The 16,458-nt window shown below is 34.2% G+C and overlaps 2 long non-coding RNA genes across 3 annotated transcripts; both read left to right on the top strand.

Moving 5' to 3' along the window:
• Positions 1-415: 415 nt before the first annotated feature.
• On the top strand, positions 416-4,602 carry LOC126590778 (uncharacterized). 2 transcript variants are annotated; one of them, XR_007612155.1, is made up of 4 exons: positions 416-671; positions 764-860; positions 1,464-1,527; positions 2,297-4,602. It is a non-coding gene; the product is annotated as an uncharacterized LOC126590778 (long non-coding RNA). The 2 variants fall into 2 exon arrangements; XR_007612154.1 differs by having other exon boundaries at positions 2,266-4,602.
• A 1,245-nt stretch (positions 4,603-5,847) lies between these two features.
• LOC126588643 (uncharacterized) lies at positions 5,848-14,769 on the top strand. The gene is made up of 4 exons (XR_007611542.1): positions 5,848-5,906; positions 14,311-14,403; positions 14,520-14,621; positions 14,730-14,769. It is a non-coding gene; the product is annotated as an uncharacterized LOC126588643 (long non-coding RNA).
• The last annotated feature ends 1,689 nt before the right edge of the window (positions 14,770-16,458 follow it).

Raw genomic sequence — 16,458 nt, 5'->3', positions numbered from 1 at the left:
TACGATTTTATTAATTTTAAAAGGGGTGAATTGACAAAATTACCCTTAGAGGTGAAGGTGTTAACTTTCGTTAACCAGCATATAGTAAGATGTACAAAATATTCTTTTAACATACCTTGTATAACTCATCGCTACGAACATGCGGACGTAAACGGAATCAAATTTGGAACTGCAATGAAGATTTTACGGAACTACAAAGCATAAGGGCATTTTAATAAATCTACTATTTTAGATATTCAACTTTATTATTTTATTATTTTCTTATGGGATATATGTGTGCTTAGGACCCACCCACTTGGGTCACCTATCCCCTTTGTCTCCGTGTCTCCCACTTTCCCGAAATTTCCCATTCTTTCTCTTGCATTTGAAACCTCCCTCATCTCACTCTTCTAATGGATAATTACCACCTCACCATTCCCTCTAACCCTCTCAACTCTCTCTCTCTTTCATCTTTCTCTATCACTTTCTCTCTTACTCACCATTTTTCTACAGGAAACCGCACTTCACCATCACACATTTGTTGCTCTGGCGAGCATGACCGCACCACCATACCATCCTTCGTCATGAAACCTAAGTCCTGGGAACGTGACATTCCTCTTTCTCTCCCGAAGCAGTGGCACCATTATTGTTCAAAGATTTTTCCCGGAGAGCTCTCGTTATTCCCAGCTAAGGTAAGCTTTGAAAACATCTAAGAACTTCTTAAATCTCGTTTTAATGTAGGATTATGATAAATTTGAGATGTTTTGGTGACGTTTTGATGTAGAAATACCTCGGGGGAAATTTCCCTAGTTTTCCGGCAAAGACCCGTAAGTTGCAGGCGTCTTCCGGCTATTTTCCAGCCACGGTGGAGACCTAAAATGGTATCATTCGAACCCCTACCATCCTAGCTTCATTTTGATCTTTAAATGATGAATTTAGGTGGAGTTTTGTAGTTAATCCGAGTTGTGGAACTTTTTCCGACCATATTTCCCCAGAATTCGAGGACCTGCTGGAAAAGAAGAAGGAGAAAAAAAAAAGGGTCGAAACCCAAACTGGGCCCAAAACCCGATCCAACCTTGGCCCAAATCCTTAGCCTAGTCGACCCAAAACTTTGGGCCACTATTTTAGCCCAGTCCACTTCCAAATAGATTCTGGAATATTCCTGTTCCTTGAATATTCTTTAGGATATTCCTTGTGAGACTTTTTTGAAACTTTCTCGGAAACCCTTATTCGCTAATTTTGACATCTTGAGTCCATTTTTGACATCCATTTAGTGAAACTCTAAAGTTTTAATGTAGTTGACCGCCGGGGCGTCTCAGTTGACTTTTAGGGTTGACCGTCGACCTTCTCGTTGACTTTTTATAAAATTTGCCGGGGACCTTTCTTAGTGTATTTCGACGCCCTGATTCCAAATTCGCACTCTGTTTTCCCAAGTTTAATTTTTTTAGTGGATTTTTACTAATGGGTCCTAATATTATGCTTAGGTACGATTATTATCGATGACTTCGCTATTCTAGTTCGAACGGGTTCGACTTAATGACGTGATCTGTGAGTGGATCTTTTCTTTAATATATATATATATATATATATATATATATATTGGTTAGTTTCCATATATACATTCATTAATGATGATTTTGCTATATGAATGCCATGATTAAATAATGTTATAAGAAATGTTATACTGTTACGAAATATGCTACGAGATACACATGTAAGTTTATTATGTTGACTAAAATTATTGAATCGTTATGGCATGCTTATATTTATGTAGTCTGCTCATCATTGTTGCTCCCCAGTGTTAGTACTCGCCCAGGGCCAAGGCCAGTCTTTCACGTGTATGTTCACCTCTGCACCGCATGCTCGCCCTAGATTGAAATAGGTGCCAGTCTTGTAGTACAGGTTGCATTAAGAAACTCTGACACGTAAGTGACCGCGAATAGCGCCAGTTTTCACGTGATTGTAGCACTATAGCGTATATTATGATTACACCCAGTCCTGTCGTACAAGTTGCATTAGGCAACTCCGAACTTGTGTGCTAGCATAGATTGATGAGCATCAGTTCAGTCGTACAGGTCACATTAGGCGAATCCGACTTGTGTGCTAGTATAGATTGATTGAACACCTAATTTTACTTATATTACTATGTGGCATACTTATGGATTTACTATTGTTTTGCATTTGATTTCATACCTATACTCAATATGATTTTCGGGAAACTATACTTGTTTTACGGTGAGGGGTTATAATGTTTTCAAAAGGTTTTTACTAAAACTTTATTTTCAGGCCCACTCACCTTTGTTTTTCGCCTCTCAAGGTTTTAATAGCCGAGCTTTCGTATCGACGAGGATTCTTGGCAAATCTCAGTATGGGTGGCTACCTATGATGGTATAATCCTTATCCTACCTTACTATACTTTACTTATGCTCTGTCATCACACTCTCGCTCACTAGCGCACTGTTATATTTAGGCACTTTTAGGTTTAAATTTATTCACATCTTCCACATCACTACACTTTATGGCTTCGTCACCTTCCAGCTGTCGGCCATCATAGCTCAATTCGAAGTCCTAGTGGACATTTCGGGTCGGAGTGTGTCATGTCGAAACTTGATCTTGAATTAGTTTGCTTCTTCAAAGAGTCGTAGAGGCGTATTTCTTGAACGAGACATTTCTTCAAGGGTTGTTGAGGCGTATTTCTTGAATTGAAATGATGAATTTCATCAAGGGCCGTTGAGGCTTGATCTTGAATGAAATTTTTCTTCAAGGGTCGTAGAGGCTTGTTCTTGAAAGAAAAAAAAAAAATCAAGGGCCATAAAGGCATGATCTTGAATGAAATTTTGGAAATGGATAAATCGGCACATACTTATTGTGCGTATTGATTTTCCATAATTTTGACAAAATACATTTGGTGTATTTTGAATTTTTTTTCTTGTGGTTGTAGGAAAAATGTTTTTCCTTCCTTAAGTGGGAACCTCCTTCAATTTTGGTAATCAGGGTGATCTCCTTCAAAGTGTTGGAAAGCTTTGGTGATTTCCTTCAAGGTTTTGGAAAGATTTAATGCTTGTCCTTGGGTAAGTAGGATTTGCATTTTTTTTTCCTTTCCCTTTTTCTTTTCCATAGTAAAGAGGGTATTTTCCCTTTTGGTTTGGGAAACTTGAAGACTTGTCCTTGGTTTGGGAAACATGTCATCTGACTTTCATGCCACGTTTGAGGTCGATTTATCTTTTAGAAAATTCTATAAAAAAATGGAAAACGTAGCTTTATCTCTTATCTTTTCAGGCATATATCGCACACCACTAGGAAAAATTGGGAAAGCCTTCAACTCGTCATATTCCCATAGCTGTGCAGTTCTAATGGGAAAACAACTTCTGCGGGATTAACTTTGAAAACTAGAAATTTTGGCTTTAGGGAAAATTATGAAATTTGGATAAAACGATCATCAGCCTGTTTGCTTCCTTCTCTAATTGGCCTTGCATCAAAACTCCTCTAGAAAGTTTAATTATCACCAAAAATGTCCTGCTTGCGCAGATTGGCTGAAACTTGCCATTTTTTTGTTGGAATTTGCTTTCTTTTTTTGGTTTGAATGTACTTCCTTCTTTTGATTTTCGTTTTGCTAGTTGGTATGTACTCTCCCTTATAACATTAAGAAGCAATTGACCCCTATTTATAGTACAATTGGGTGTGTGCTTTTTGTCACAAAACACCCTTGCCATGTGCGTGTTGTTGTTGTTGCCATAGCTGCTTACTGCTGTTGTTGCCATGACTGCTTGCTGCTGTTATTGCCGTGGCTACTTGAAGCTTGTTGCAGTGCGTCATTTTTTACCATGTGATGTTGTTCAAAAGACTGCAATAAGGTTACACTGTGTAGTGCCTTTTGGTCACGGTTTTTCCCTTGGTGGTGACGTTGCCGGGCAGTGTAAGAAACTGCTTGCATAATCGATATGGGGTTGCGTAGTGCGATTGCATAGAATTTTGGTTTTCTTTTGCTATGGTAGCGTGCTTTGAAGGAACGTCTTGCAGCTGCCCTCTTTGCTGTGCTGCTCAAGCTTTGTGGCTGATTTCTTTTCGTTGTTGTGACTTTGTCATCGCCATCATTCAACGCTCACGAGGTTTGTCTCGCATGTCTTTTGCTTTATTAAAGCGATCTTCTTCTTTTTTTTTCTTTCTTGCTATCTCACCTTATGCTTATGCTGTCTTTTTTTTTTTTTTTGCAACCATGGTATTTTTCGAGTGCTTTAAGAGCAACACCATCCCTATTCTTATGAAGGAAGGTAATTCACAAGTTAGGGGAACAACATTGAAACTTTATGCGCCGTTAACTAGCCCTAAGACGCTTATTCTTCTTGCAAAAGACAACTTGATGCATATCGAGTCGTGGTCGTCCAAATATGAAGAAGAAGGCGTGCATGTCGAGGATTCTTATTTTGAATCCTTCACACCATGTTCATGACAATCCACCAGCTTCGTTTGAGCTTTTTAGTGATCATATCCGTAACGGAGCTATGACTTGGAATAACACCTTGTCGACTGTTGGAGAAGCCGTGTTTGTTTTTTGCTCATTTTGTAATACGGCTTTGTAGCCAAATTCTTCATTTAAAGAAATAAAGTATTCACATTCTTGAATTTACTCTTTATTCTTCAAAGTGTTTGTGTTTTTGTTGATGATGTGACTGTACTTGAAGTTTGGAATTTCAAGTTGCCTACGTGCCTTCGGTTAAGGAGGGATCAAGTCATGACGTTGTTCAAAGGGGTGATGGATTGTTTTTTATGGTTTTGGCAGTTTTGGTGGTGATTTTGATGATGATTTTGATTTTGTTTTGGCAGTATTGTTAAGCTTCAAGTCTCATTTCGTCAAGTGCTTCCAAATCTTGAAGTCATAGCTTTGCGTTTTCCTCTTCAATTAAGTCTTCTTGTATACCCATCCTTAGTGAGGGGATTTAACTTTCAAGCGGCAGAACAACTTCCACGCCATATACGAGAGAATAAGGTGTAGCTTGGGTAGGAGTCCTATGTGTCATCCTATATGTCACATGTATCACCACTACTAGTGCTTTTGATATCACATTGGGCAATCGTAGTGCCTTCTCGATGCTAAAGTGTGCTAGTAGGCTTTCTTTGGGTGTGGGAGTTTTCTCTTCCACAATGGCAATAACTTTGCCTTTTGAGGGCTCTTCTATCTCTATTTCAACCATGTGGTAGGCAACGGTAGTGCACTGTCGGAATAAGCCCTTCCACTACTATAAAAGAGCCTTATAGTGTCAGTTGTTGCGTCGATTTAATATAATATAGTGGCGCACAAGAGAGTTGCGACACCCACTGAATATGACGTCAGATTTACAAAGCCTACGTCGCTTTTAAACCGATGTAAACAGTTAATGTCGCTTATAACCGACACACATTTTAATAATTTTAAATACTAGCGTCGCTTTAAATAAAACAGTGTCGCTTTTAAGCAATATAAAGTATGGGTGTCGCATATAGAAGCTACACTAATTGTTGTTTTTATATATTTTAAATCCTGTGTCGGTTCTTAGCGACATATATTTTATTTTTTTTAATATTTTGAAACCCGGTGTCGGTTGTAAGCAACAGATTGATAGTCTTTATATACCCTCCCCCGTGTTTTCTTCTTCTTCTCTTGCATTTATCTCATTCTCATGATTTACGAAGCCTTCTAGTTCTCTCTTTCACCATTGCAATTTCTTCTTCCCGAGTTCTTGCAAGTTCATTCTTCACAAAGGTAAGTTTTTCTTGCTTGTAATATTTTTATTCTCTCTTTCACCAGTTTTTCTTGCTTGCAAGTTCATTCTTCACAAAGGTATGTTTTATGTTTAATTTTTAGATACAATTTATTTTTGTAGGGAATTTATTTGAGCTGGTTGAGTACATAAAGAATTGATCGACGACGGAATTCTTCTATAATTCAGGTTTCTATCACTAAATTCTTTAATTTTTAAATTGTATAATACACAAGTTTATTTATTTAAAAATTGTAATTTAAGTAGTTAGATAAATTTCTACTATTTTTGTTAAATTAATTAATATTTAGGCGAATTAATTAATTTTGTCACTTGAATTGTTATGAGAAAATGGAATGAATATTATTTATAAGCATTTATGTTAAATTAACAACATTAAATATAACATAAACTTATAATATTGAGTAATTTAAGAATATATTATGTTAAATTAAATTTTTTTGCACTCTAATTGTTATTTTAATTTGTTGTTATTTTGATAATTTTTTGTTGTTATTTACTAGAATGGATTAGATGAGAATAATTTCAATTGTTATGAGAAAATGGAATGAATAATATTTATACACATTTATAAACGAAATTAACAATATTAAATATAACATAAACTTATAATATTGAGTAATATATGAATATATTATGTTAAATTAAATTTTTTTGCACTGTAATTATTATTTTAATTTGTTGTTATTTTGATGATTTTTTGTTGTTATTTACTAGAATGGATTAGATGAGAATAATTTGAATTGTTATGAGAAAATGGAATGAATAATATTTATAAGCATTTATGTTAAATTAACAATATTAAATATAACATAAAATTATAATATTTAGTAATATAAGAATATATTATGTTAAATTAATTTTTTTTTGCAATTTGAATTGTTATGAGAAAATGGAATGAATAATATTTATAAGCATTTATGTTAAATTAAAAATATTAAATATAACATAAACTTATAATATTTAGTAATATAAGAATATATTATGTTAAATAATTGTTTTTTGCAATTTGAATTTTTATGAGAAAATGGAATGAATAATATTTATAAGCATTTATGTTAAATTAACAATATTAAATATAACATAAAGTTATAATATTTAGTAATATTATTTCAGTGTTAAATTAATTTTGTTTTGCAATTTGAATGGTTATGAGAAAATGAAATGAATAATATTTATAAGCATTTATGTTAAATTAACAATATTAAATATAACATAAACTTATAATATTTAGTAATATAAAAATATATTATGTTAAATAATTTTTTTTTTGCAATTTGAATGGTTATGAGAAAATGAAATGAATAATATTTATAAGCATTTATGTTAAATTAACAATATTAATATAACATAAACTTATCATTTTTAGTAATATAAGAATATATTATGTTAAATTAATTTTTTTTACAATTTGAATTGTTATGAGAAAATGGAATGAATAATTTAAATAAGCATTTATGTTAAATTAACAATATTAAATATAACTTTTGCACTATAATTGTTATTTTAATTTATTGTTATTTTGATAACTTTTGGTTGTTATTTACTAGAATGGATTAGATTAGCATAATTTTGATAACTTTTTGTTGTTATTTTAATTTTTTTTTACTATAATAGGTGTTGAAAATTAAAAGATTGCAATCGTGATAGAGTTCGAGGGTTAAAAGATAGAAATTGAAAATTCTAATAGTTATGCCTACATGATAGGGATTGCAAGATTGTAGGCATCTTAGTGTCAGCGTAATATTTTACCCTCGTAAACTGGTAAAACATGGACAAGAGTTGGTTGATGGTACCCCGAAATTTTGAAGCGTATACAGCTGGAATTAATTTGTTTTTGGATCAAGCAGTTGCAAATGGTGTTGGTCCTGATAAGTTTAAATGTCCTTGCAAAAGATGTTGTAATCGATATACTTTTGTTAGGAACACTATTATTGAACATCTCATATTGTATGATATGGATAAAGATTATAAAAATGCTTGATGGCGACATCATGGCGAGCAAAACATTGGAGAGCAAAATGTGGCAATTGGAGAAGAAGAAACAGGAGATGAGGTGATTGGCATGCACGACTTTCTTAATGATGTATTTGTCCAACCATTAACAGAAGAAGGTGTTGGGCCGTCTACTGAACCGTCTATTGGGGAAGGGCGTCCAGAAGAGGTGGAGACTTTTTTTAGGTTGCTTGAAGAGGCAGATCAAGATTTGTGGCCAGGGTGTAAGGAGTTTAAGAAATTAGAAACAGTTGTAAGACTGTATCAGATCAAGTGTTTAGCAGGAATGCCAGACGAGATCTTCACAACTTTACTGGAGTTAATTAAAAGAATGTTGCCTGAAGAGGATTATTTGCCTGAATCTTGTTATAAGGCAAAAAAACTTATAAATGACTTGGGTCTGACGTATGTGAAAATTGATGCATGTCCCAATGATGCATGATCTATTGGAAAGATACTTCAGATTTGACCGTGTGCTCGGTTTGTGGTGATCAAGATATAAAATTACCAACGCAGCGGATAGGTCGAGAAAAAAGATCGCAGCTAAGGTTATATGGTATTTTCCTTTAAAACCACGATTGCAATGATTTTTTATGTCGAAGCATACGGCTGAACATATGAGGTGGCATGCAATTGAATGTCCTAAAGATGAGTTTATGAGACATCCTTCAGATTCTCCAGCATGGAAGCATTTGGATAATTTATATCCGGATTTTGCGTCAAAAATTCAAAATGTCCGATTAGGGTTGGCCAGTGATGGATTTAATCCTTTTGGAAAAATGAGGAATGACCATAGCACATGGCATGTGGTGCTTTCTGTTTACAATTTGCCGCCTTGGATGTGCATGAAGCAACCAAATTTGTTGTTGTCTCTTTTAATACCAGGACCGCGCAGTCCTGGTAAAAAGGTTGGTGTATACATGCGTCCACTGATTGACGAGTTGAATGAGTTATGGGAGGTAGGCACTCCAACTTATGATGCGTATTCCAACCAAAGTTTTACGATGAAGGCTACTGTCTTATGGACTATAAGTGATTTTCCGGCTTATGGAATGTTGTCAGGATGGAGTACACATGGCTATAAAGCCTGCCTACATTGCATGCATGATAAAGAATCTATTTACTTGCCGGCAAGTCGTAAAATTTGTTATATGGGGCATCGACGCTTTCTTGAAGATAATCTTAGGTTTCGAAGGCAAACCACAGCTTTTAATGGTCGTCGAGAGCATCGTAGTGCACCAAGGCAGTGGACTGGTTTACAATGTCTTGAAGAACTTTGTACATTGAGATTTACTTTTGGAAAACCAAAGAAAAATGCTTCAGTTGGGCAACATAGAAAAAGAACTTCGAGCAGTACAAGTGGTAACTGCTAGACACAATCTTGATGTTATGCATATCGAGAAGAATATATGTGACAGTGTGGTGGGAACATTGCTAGGTATAGAAAAGTCTAAAGATGGATTGGCTGCACGTGCAGATCTTGAAATCTTGAACATAAGACGCAGTCAACACCCACGTAGAGAAGGAAATAGAACATTTCTACCTCCAGCTTTGTTCACGTTGAAAAGAGAAGAAAAAACTGCGTTTTGCAATGTGTTGTCTACTATTCGGGTCCCCAATGGATATTCATCAAATTTATCGCGATGTGTGCACGTGAATGAACGAAAAATACATGGGTTGAAAAGTCATGATTGCCATGTGTTAATGCAACAGTTACTCCCGCTTGCAATACGCCCGGTTTTGCCTAAAGCTGTTACTATGGTATTATTAGAGTTGAGTGCAATTTTCAGACAGTTGTGTAGTAAGAAGGAGTCTGAGGAAGGATTCAAGGAACTGAGTTCAAGAATTTCCTTGACATTATGTCAACTTGAAAAAATATTTCCTCTTGCATTTTTTGATATAATGGTGCACCTTCCAGTTCACTTAGCAGATGAAGCAGCTCTTGCAGGGTCTGTTCCCTATAGATGGATATATCCAATTGAACGGTAATTAATAATTTTTTATAAATTTTTTACAATTGTAGTCATAACTTTAATTTATAATTATATTTGTTTGTGTTTCGTTTATAATTATAGGTATTTGCAAACGTTGAAACACTATGTTCGTAATAAGGGTCGTCTTGAAGGTTCTATTGCTGAAGCATATTTGGTGGATGAGTGCTTGTCCTTCTGTTCCATGTATCTTAAAGGTGTCGAGTCTCGTCGTACCCGTAGAAGCCGAAATGAAGATGGTATTGGACATGGAGTGTCTGGTGGGTTATCAATTTTTGACTCCAAAGGATGTTATATGGGTTCAGGAGAACATGTGGAGCTCAATCTAAATGCTCTTGATCAGTGCCATAGATACATTTTAAATAATTGTGATGAAGTGAACCCATTTAGTAGGTAAGAACGTTTAATCATACGTTTTAATGTTTTATTGATTTTCTTAACTTTGAAAAATTAATTATCTAAATTTGGACATAATTGTGTAGCCAACATGAGGAATTCTTGAAAACTAAACATCGTCGAGAAAGGTTAACTATGCGACAAATTAAGGAGCTAAGCAAGAAGGAATTTCCAGACTGTCATGTTACGTCGGTTTGATCCGACGCAATCTTAGGCTATTTCGACGCAATGTCAGTCTATTTCGATGCAAGATAAAAACCTGTTGTGAATTATATGTATTAATGCGAAAAAAGGATGATTATTTTTTCTTATTTACAGTTCACGAAATTTTTTGAGTTGTTAATTACAATATTTTTCTTTTTATTTAACAATTTTATACTTCTAAAAACTATAATAATTATATATATATATATATATTAAATTCTTTTATTTAACAATTTTATACCCCTAAAAAACGATCGATCTTCAATTTGAAATATTTACGCTAGTGGATATCACAAAATCTTGTGTTATACTTAATGAAAGTATGAATAAACTCTTCAAGTGTTAGTGAATCTATCGTTTTGATGGAATACGAATTCTAAGAAACTAATTTCAACGATCGAACCGTCAAACATGTTTGTATATAATTCGAGATCGCATATGCCAAGAATTGCAAAAAAAAAACATTCTGAGACAAAGTAACGGGAAAAACTTTTTCGACGGTTATTAACGAAAAATCACGATTTAACGGTTATTTTAATTCCGATTTTGATGATTTTTTATATGTACACTCCTTCATCCTATATGAATACAGTGAATGAATGCGATCTTCAATTTGAAATATTTACACTAGTGGATGTCACAAAATCTTGTGTTATACTTAATGAAAGTATGAATAAACTATTTAAGTGTTAGTGAATCTATCGTTTTGATGGAATACGAATTCTAAGAAACTAATTTCAACGATTGAACCGTCAAACATGTTTGTATATAATTCGAGATCGCATACGCCAAGAATTGAAAAAAAAAAACATTCTGAGACAAAGTAACGGGAAAAACTTATTCGACGGTTATTAACGAAAAATCACGATTTAACGGTTATTTTAACTCCGATTTTGATGATTTTTTATATGTACACTCCTTCACCCTATATGAATATAGTGAATGAATGCGATCTTCAATTTGAAATATTTACACTAGTGGATGTCACAAAATCTTGTGTTATACTTAATGAAAGTATGAATAAACTCTTTAAGTGTTAGTGAATCTATCGTTTTGATGGAATACGAATTCTAAGAAATTAATTTCAACGATCGAACCGTCAAACATGTTTGTATATAATTCGAGATCGCATACGCCAAGAATTGCAAAAAAAAAACATTCTGAGACAAAGTAACGGGAAAAACTTATTCGACGGTTATTAACGAAAAATCACAATTTAACAGTTATTTTAACTCCGATTTTGATGATTTTTTATATTTACACTCCTTCACCCTATATGAATACAGTGAATAAATGCGATCTTCCATTTGAAATATTTACACTAGTGGATATCACAAAATCTTGTGTTATACTTAATGAAAGTATGAATAAACTCTTTAAGTGTTAGTGAATCTATCGTTTTGATGGAATACGAATTCTAAGAAACTAATTTCAACGATTGAACCGTCAAACATGTTTGTATATAATTCGAGATCGCATACGCCAAGAATTGCAAAAAAAAAAGCATTCTGAGACAAAGTAATGGGAAAAACTTATTCGACGGTTATTAACGAAAAATCACGATTTAACAGTTATTTTAACTCCGATTTTGATGATTTTTTATATGTACACTCCTTCACCCTATATGAATACAGTGTATGAATGCGATCTTCAATTTGAAATATTTACACTAGTGGATGTCACAAAATCTTGTGTTATACTTAATGAAAGTATGAATAAACTTTTTAAGTGTTAGTGAATCTATCGTTTTGATGGAATACGAATTCTAAGAAACTAATTTCAACGATCGAACCGTCAAACATGTTTGTATATAATTCGAGATCGCATACGCCAAGAATTGCAAAAAAAAAACATTCTGAGACAAAGTAACGGGAAAAACTTATTCGACGGTTATTAACGAAAAATCACGATTTAACGGTTATTTTAACTCCGATTTTGATGATTTTTTATATTTACCCTCCTTCACCCTATATGAATACAGTGAATAAATGCGATCTTCCATTTGAAATATTTACACTAGTGGATATCACAAAATCTTGTGTTATACCCAGATTAATACAAATTGGTACATTATATTTAATATTTGTGCATGTTATATTTCATAATTGTATGTTAATATGATGTTTATATGTTTTTATAATTTAATACAACAAATTATTTGCATAAGAAAAATTCATTTTAAACGAATTATGATAAGATAAGATAGGACGTTTGTGGTGATTTTAGAATATTTATCATATTATTTTATGAACTAGTTGGTCAATTATTTACAATAAAAATCAAAATTTTAATTACAAATTAACAGAAGAATGTTTGATCAAAAGTTTCAAAGTTATAGATGTTTGATTAAAAAAATTCAAATATAAGGCATCTATATCAAAATGATCATAAAATTATATTTCTGTTTTTTATTAAGTATTATGTATAAGTTAAATTTTATATATTAAAATATTATATGAAATAACATAACTGCTTATTTTTTAATTTTGGGTAAAACTTTTTTTTTTCTCCTGCGTTTCCATTTTGTTTTTAGTTAAACTCTTTTTTTTTATGTTGGGCGGGAATTTTCCCGGTTTTTTTTGCACGGGGAAATGGATTGGAAGAATTAGGGTGGAATTGGACGTGCGAATGAACCGAGGCATCGAAATAATAAATGGTTGCGTCGAAATAATAAGTAGTGGCGTCGGTTTGAACCGACGTAACTACTTATTATTTCGACGCAACCACTTATTATTTCGACGCCTCGTTTCATGCGTCGGTTTAAACCGACGCAACCACTTATTGTTTCGATGCAAGCATTTATGATTTCGATGCATCGGTTCATTCGCACGTCCAGTTCTGAGGCCACTGCAATGACTGTCAGTCAGAAGAACGTCGGTTCAAACCGACGCAATTGTCTTCTATTTCAACGCTAGGAAAATCTGTCAGACTAACGTCGGTTTTAAACGACGCAATATGACCCTATTTCGACGCCAGAATCCTTGCAGTCAAAAGTGTGTCAGAGGTTGTGTCGGTTTGAAGCGACGTAATGTTTGCATATTTCGACGCTAAGTTTTTTTACATATTTAAGCTTCTACGACCTATTTCCGTCTCTCTCATTTCACTCCCTTCACTCCCTCATTTCACTCCCTCTCTTTCTCCATCTTCTGTATTCCGCATTTCTTTCGTGATTCCTTTACTTTTGCTATGGATAGTAGTAGTGATCATCAACGTTATGAGGAACTTCATGTGGAAGAGGAGGAGGTCGAAGCTGGTTATTTTTCCATATTATTATTAGTTTCGTTTTTTTTTTGTGTTTTTAATCTTCTATTATTCTTATAAGCTGAAAATTTACATTTGTTTCCTACTTTTTTGGTGTGTTTTAATTGTGTTTTTTGTATGAACAAGGAACATCTCAACGGAGGCGAGGACCTTCAGTTCCCAAATGGACGAAACAGCTTTGTTCGTTTGATATGTCCGGAAAATGCATTAGTGATAATTCTAGTGCATTTTCAAAATATGTGGCATCAGAGGTTAGAGACCACAGAAATCTCCCATTGGCGAAGCATTGGCGTAAGATTAAGGATGTAGATAAGGAAACTTTTTGGAATAGAATTAAGATATAGGTATTTTTATTTTTATTAGAAAATAAAAGAATAATTCAATCATTGTTATAATATTTGACTTGGTTGATTTTTTTTATTTTTTTTTATGGATGTAGGGAAATATTGTTTTTGAAGATGCAGATATACCAAAAATGCCTTTGATCCGCTTTATGACGCTTAAGGTTGCTGAGCATGCACATAAAGAGTTTAGAAATAAGTTAAAAAAAAGTATTATACCGAGAGAGCAGCAGAGGAGCGTCGCCAGCCTCCTCCTGATGTGAATCCTACCTAGTGGGGTAGTTTGTTGGCATACTGGAGTGGAGATAAAACAAAGGTAATCGATGTAGTTTATTTCATTATAACTATAAATTTGTGTAATAATTTTTTTATTTTTATTTTCAGGAGGTTGTTGAAAAAAACAAGACTAATCGGCAAAGGAAAACAATGAACCATACTACTGGTACAAAATCTTTTGCAAGAAAGCGGCAAGAATATGTATGGATTGTACAATTTGAAGAAATGTTATTTTAAATATTCTATAGTTGTTATAAATTTTAATTTTAATGAGGTTTGCCTAAAATTGTTTGTGTGAAATTTTATTTTTGGTAAAGCGGAAGAAGCATGGGAAAGAAGCCGATCCTGTTACCTTTTTTCGTGAATGTCATACACGAAAAAATGAAACTTGGATTGATGAAGAATCGGAGCGTATAGGGGTAATTTATTTTACTGTGTTAGTATTTCATTGTTATTAATTTTTATTATCTATAGCTTATTTTTCTGTTTTACGATTGAATTTTTATTTTTAAAAATTGTAATGCTAGGCAACAATGGAGAGCAATCTGCAAACTTTGATTCAGTCGGGGCAAGAGGATAATGAAGATCTTAGGACCCAAGTGTATGTTGATACAATGGGTCCTGAGAGGTATAATAGAGTCAGAGGGTACGGTCATGGGGTGACTCCTGATATGGTGTCCTTTGCGTCTTCTTTGTCTTCTACATCAATTTCCTCCAAGAGGTCATCTAACAGTGCAATGGCATTGCTGATGACTCAAAATAATGAGTTGAAATTGAGGGACAAAAATAACAATAAACGAATTTCGGACCTAGAGAACAAGCAAAGTCAGATGTTTGCGTGGCTTTTCCAAAGATTTCAGCCACAACCACAACCACCATATAGCCCGGGAACCCAACAGTCAGGCCAGAGTCAGCCTCCTCCTCCTCAACAGACGGGTCAAAGTCAGTCACCCCCTACATATCCGTATGCTGGCCATAATCAGCAACCTCCGTATCCTATGTATCCGATGCCTATGCAGCCCACGACATACATGCAGCAGCCGCCTATGCCATACATGCAGTAGCCTCCCATGCCTTACATGCAGGAGCCGCCTTATCAAGTGCCAATATATTGACCCGAGATGGCTGCTCCTTGTCCTGAATTTCCAGCTGGGGGGGTTTGCTGAAATGCTTGAGGGTGTTGGATCTAATGTGGACTTGTCGAGGATGTTGGCATCAAATATAGGCCTCAAGGACGAGAAGGATCTGTGCCACGTTCAGGTGCAGATTCGGTTCCGTAGTTTATTTGGTTCGCTTTCTTGTCGGTTAAATATGACACTTTAATCGTTCTATCTTTTTTGTTTTTTTATGTTATGTTTGTAATGTCGGATTTAGTAGTTGTTATGACGGATGAGTTTTTGTATATTAAGTGGAACGTTAGATGTACAATATTTGTGTATTTTGGCACTATTTTTATTGTTAATTATTTTTATTAATGTATGTACAATATTTGTGTATTTTGGCACTATTTTTCTTGTTAATTATTTTCATTAATGTTTATTTTGGCCTTGGAATTTATTAATATAATTATATAAATTTTTTCTGTTACAATGAATTGAAGACGAATGCAGTTTGTCGGTTTTTTTTATTATTATTAACAAAGGTGGTGTCGGTTAAGACCGTTATTAGTTTGCATATTTTATTTGTTTAATTGTTATTTGACGTCGGTTTATGGGATATTAAATTGATTTAATATTATTTCAGTGTCGTTTAAAAGCGACAGTAGGATGGATATTTTACAATTAAATTGCTAATGAACATCACCTTAAAGCGACGTAACCTGTACGTATGCGTTGCTTTAAACCGACGTTAATTTTAGTGTCGCTTTAAAGCGACGCTGTTTAGTGTCGGTTTAAGCCACACAACCAATGCTAAAGCCCTTTCGTGACGCTAGCAATAGTGTCGCTTTGAAAATGCGACCTTACATTGTTTTATGTTGGATTTTTACCAAAATTCCGACAGAAATCAGATTTCTCGTCGGTTTTTGCTCCGACGGTGATAGCATATATTGGAGTAGTGTTCGGGAAGTACTCATTCAAGGAGATGGGAATGTGTGGCTCTTGTTCCATAGGTTCCCCAGCGTACGTTGGCTCAGCAACTCTTATGTTTCTTTTGAGCTTCCTATTATTGATGCGGTAGTGCTTTCTCCCTTGCTCCACCTTTGGCCGTGTGGCTTATGGTCTTAGCTTTTTTGTCTTTTTGTAGGTCACCAACATC

This window comes from Malus sylvestris, chromosome 11, assembly GCF_916048215.2.
Source record: "Malus sylvestris chromosome 11, drMalSylv7.2, whole genome shotgun sequence".
Classification (NCBI taxonomy): Eukaryota; Viridiplantae; Streptophyta; class Magnoliopsida; order Rosales; family Rosaceae; genus Malus; species Malus sylvestris.
Note: the sequence above shows the minus strand (reverse complement) of the source record. Positions and strands in the feature narration are given on the sequence as shown.